At 43.6% G+C, this 4,647-nt stretch overlaps 1 long non-coding RNA gene across 1 annotated transcript; it reads right to left on the reverse strand.

Annotated features, from left to right (window-relative positions):
• Window positions 1-1,034: 1,034 nt before the first annotated feature.
• LOC112488431 (uncharacterized) lies at window positions 1,035-4,595 on the reverse strand. Its single transcript, XR_003052465.1, has 3 exons — window positions 3,633-4,595; window positions 1,696-1,833; window positions 1,035-1,576 (listed from the first exon to the last, which is right to left on the reverse strand). It is a non-coding gene; the product is annotated as an uncharacterized LOC112488431 (long non-coding RNA).
• Between the last annotated feature and the right edge of the window lie 52 nt (window positions 4,596-4,647).

A 4,647-nucleotide genomic window follows, 5' to 3' on the forward strand; every position in this document is an offset into this window, starting at 1 on the left:
ACCCCTGCCTGGCATGCTGTGGTTATTTCCACTAGAGCGGGGACCGTGCAGAGGCAGACACAGTTCCTCTAAATGTGCCTCTGACCTAGTGTTCAGATTTAGCTCCCTTCACTCTAATGCCATGCTAATGATGAGTGACACAGGCCCTTATCCTGAGAGCTCTTCTCCTCGCTCTTCTCTTTTGCCCTCCCTCCTCTCTTCACCATCTCCGGGGAACAGCTTATTTGCCTGTTTTTAATTGCGTTTTAATTTACATGTAAGCCTGGAAGCAAGTCTTTTTTATTTTTATTTTACACCCCTCCCCTTCTTTTCCTTCCTCTTTTCTCACCACTGAGGGATAGTCAACTGTAGCTCTGACCAGATACTGAAGAGTCTGGGTTGAGTAACAAGAACGTCCACATTCATCGCCAATGAAAACAACAGACTGCGAAGGGTGCCGGGTTCCTCTTTGTGGGGTCAACACTGGTTCAGGAACAATCGAGTGTCCAGGGCAGATAAAGAGAGACAGAACGATGGGAGGGGGAGACGGAGGCACAGCGGTGAAGCTGAGGATGTAGATGGAGCCGCCATCTCTCCATCAAAGTCTAATAAGAGGAAGAGTAGACAGAGGACCAGCTGATAGACAAGTTTAATGTGCTCGTCTATCTATATGGAAATTCAGCCGCACGTGTTGTCTCTCTCTCTCTCTCTCTTTTTTTCCATAATTCAGTTTGGGTTCTGATTGGCTGCGCACAGAGCAAAGAGAAGGGGCTTCAGAGAAGGAAGATAAAAACAAGCCTGGTTCCCCTGATCAAAGAACACAACAGGGATTTCAGATTGGTATTAAACTGGCAGAGATAATCACGCGTTTGCCGTTCGTCCCTGAGAGAGAAACTGCCGTCCGCAGCACTTTTAACTCACATACAAACAAAGCCTCTCTCTGTTAATGCTATACTTTGTTTTTTAGCTTATGCTCTTATTCTGTCCTTGTGGCGTCCCCCCCCTCCACTCCTCCCCCCGCTGCACACAGGCAAACCTACTGTATGATTCACGACTTCTGTAAATGTGAGGCTGTTTATCAGTCCGCTGTGTGGTTTTGTATTTGCATAAAAATATGCTTTATTACAGAAAAGTTTTAGCACAAGAGCTGCACGACTATAATCACCTCTGTCTCCCACACACACACACACACACACACACACACACACACACGGCCTACGGCAAGTCTGTCAGGACTCGTGAGTCGCTCTGGCAGAGTGTGTGTCTGTGTCACTCATCGTCCTGTCACTCTGGTTCACGTGCACTAGACATCATACGCTCTACACAGGAACTGCCTGTGTGTGTGTGTGTGTGTGTGTGTGTGTGTGTTACAGGTACTGCAGCTCACCACATCAGAGCAGATTAGGCCTCACTTCCTGAACATAACAGCACAGGCAGCCCTTTGTCTGCTGCGTGTCCTCTGTTGTCCTCCCTCTGTTGTTGGAGAGGTTTTCTGTGACAGTGCTGCGTCGTGGGCCTCAGACGTGCGTTTCACCGTGATGTGGCTGCAGCAGAGCAGCACAGTCTCCACACCAGCGCTAATTTAGCACGTCTCGTCCTACACACACACACACACACACACACACAAATGCACAGCTGCACACACATCGGGCGCTAAAAGCTCATGGCAAGTTTCCTGCTCAAACTTTTTAATTGAAGGATTTAAATGTTTCTTACCATGAGCAAACGGAGCCTGGACATTTTCCTGCCAAAAGTCTCTCAGTCCCAGGGAGGCTTCAATTCCTGGTAACTCTAAAGTAAATTATCCGGCTCTGCATCCTTCCCAAGGAAATAAATTTGCTGTTTTCTTCATCCCTTCCAACACAGTTAATTGGACTCAGATTTTCAAACACATATGTTTTAAAATGACCAAATTTAAAGATGATGAAACGGCAGCAGAGCAGCTGAACCTCAAAGTGAAGAGAAATAGGACATTTTTGTAAAGTGGTTTTTTTTTCCTTTGACTTTATTGGAAACAACTAATTCTTTTGTAACAGATAAGTTTGTTGTTTAGTGTTTTTTTCCCCCTTGGCTTCCAGGCTTTCTTTAGTCATAGCCTGTCATTTACACAGAGATGAACATTTATGAAGAGTTTTCATTTCCTCTGTTTGTCCAGACTGTGGGGCAGTTTTTTTGGATCGTGACTCTGATGTTTTTGATCACCTGGGGCTAAAATCCTGACAATATACTGTAAGTTCTCATGTTAGATGTTAAGTATTTTTGTTATTGGTGCAACTTTTCTTAAGCACATTATGATCCTAATTATCCATAAAATGCGACTAATATCTTTACATTTGTATTTCAATTCTAACATTGTTTCACGTTTGTTGTACAGATCATTTCATAAACATTAAATAAATTATTCATATAAATGTAGCTATCTTTAAGAATCTGCGATTAAGCGATTAATACAATATATTTGTATTTCTCAGGCTTGTAGTTTTTTTTTCAACTTTTGCAATAAGTTAACGTGTATATTGTGTTTCTAACACGAGGTAATTCAAACAATTAGTGGCTTCGAAGCCAAATTATCTTTATCTTTAAATTAGAAAAAAAAGTCCCTTAATTACAACAATAATCATTTTGTCTCCTGTAAAGTCTGTGGACTGAGCAGTGACTTAGTCAAACAGTTTTTTCAACTGTTTAAAAGTGACGTTGTGTGGGTCCTTCTTTGGGGAATTTACATTAAATGCGATTGGCTGGAGCTGTCCCTGTGCAGCTGCCATGTGAAGACTCTTTGTTCGTAAAGTTTGTAAAAATGCAGCAGAGCTAATTTAAGGCTTTGTGGAAATCGTCCAAACTTGTGTTTTTTTAAGGGCAGACAGGGTTTCTGTGCCGAGCTCCAGCGAAGGAATAGAAACACAAAGAGAGGATATTACAGTGAAAACAGTAATTTCAGTAAACACTCTGCTCATTCGACTGACTCAGCCTAAAGCATTGTATTACGTTTGGCAGAAGGTCAAGATGCATTTTTGTATGCAACGAGAACCGCAAACTGCAGATGTGCCTCACACTGAAATCCCATCAGGATAAGAGCCTTTTGGTGACTTCTCCACATTTGAATGGTAGAACTGTTTAAGGGCTTATGGGAAACGAGCGGCCGTTGGTTGTCTGGCGTGTAGCGGACTCTTTACTGCGCCGTAAAACAGTCCATAAAAAAGGCTGCTTCAATAACAGCATTGTCAAACTATCATCTGAAACAATAGACCATATATATTCAAATGGACAACATTCTGTTGCTGTGAGGATGAGCAACTTCCAATTGGACCCTAACCATTTGACACCACTGACTGTCCAATCATCACCATTGTTTTTTTTTACATCTTTTACATCAGTCAACATCTTATAAAAGTGACTCTACAGTCCATGGTCAAAGACCGTGATCTGTCCAATCAGAACATAGCATGTCATAACAGGTCAGGAACAAAAGACCATGAATGCACCAATGTCCAATGAACTGTGATCGACCGACTGGTTAAATATAAATATATGCAGATCTGACCCTCACAACAACAACGCAGCAGCAGAGTCTTAAGAAAAGTCTGATTCAGCAAAGCTTAAAATAATTCAGCAGCTTCGTCTTTGTCAGACGTAAGAGGCGCAGAGAAGATTACCTTGCTTACGCCGGGCGTCCCATGTGTTCCAATTCGATATGGTTTCTCTGTGATATATCTCTCTTGTCTTCATGTGATGGTTATTTAAAGGGAAAGCCATGGATTTTCTCCCCCCATATAACATAATGGCAAATCAATAACCCGGGCCATACGAGGAGAGCGGGCTTTTCGTAGCAGGCCTAAAGGATGGGAGGGCAAATTGAACCGGAGTCTGGGTGAAAAAAAAGGGGAGAGATGGATTTTAAAACAACATTATAAAAAACAGCTGATTAATCATTCTTGTCCTTTATGGAGATGAATGTAAAAAAATGTGTCGTCATCATAGTGTCAGGAGGAACTTGTATTCCACCAACGCAGTCTGTTCTGTTCCATTTCCTTGTCTCCCGTCTGGAGTTGGATTGCAGCTGTGGATGGGTGTGTTTGTGTGTTTGTGCACACATGTGGTACATGTGTGTGAGAGTACCACTGTGCCTGCGAGGGTCCCCTGTGTTGTGGGCGACACACATACACACACATGCACACACATCCGTGTGCATTTACAGTAAGTGTGTTTTACCCACGGCAGAACTTGTCAGCCAGCAGACGTCTGACATCATGCTGTGGGCTGGTTATTCACTGCAGTGTGTTTGCATGTGTGTGTAAGATGAGGGGGGCGGGGGGGGCAGCCTGGAGGGAAAGGAGGAAGATGGTAGTTATCATGACTTATAGACTGGACAGCTGTTTCCTACTGGGCATGGAATATAGGAACCTTACTCAGAGGAATGGTTTAAATGAAGAGGGATGAAGGAAGGAATCAAAGACAACAAGGAAATGAGTCTAACATGACCAAAAAGACCTACGAAAACACAGATGTCACGCGGCAAAAATGCCCGGAGGCCTCAATGTACACTTTCCGTCCTGTCTGTCTGTCACCGACGCCGGTGTCGTCCTTATTTCTGACACTCGTGGCATTCCCTAAATGACTCACCACCACCACCACCACCAGCAGCAGCAGCAGCAGCAGCAGCAGCAGCAG

This window comes from Cynoglossus semilaevis, chromosome 17 (assembly GCF_000523025.1).
Source record: "Cynoglossus semilaevis isolate Cse_v1.0 chromosome 17, Cse_v1.0, whole genome shotgun sequence".
Taxonomy (NCBI): Eukaryota; Metazoa; Chordata; class Actinopteri; order Pleuronectiformes; family Cynoglossidae; genus Cynoglossus; species Cynoglossus semilaevis.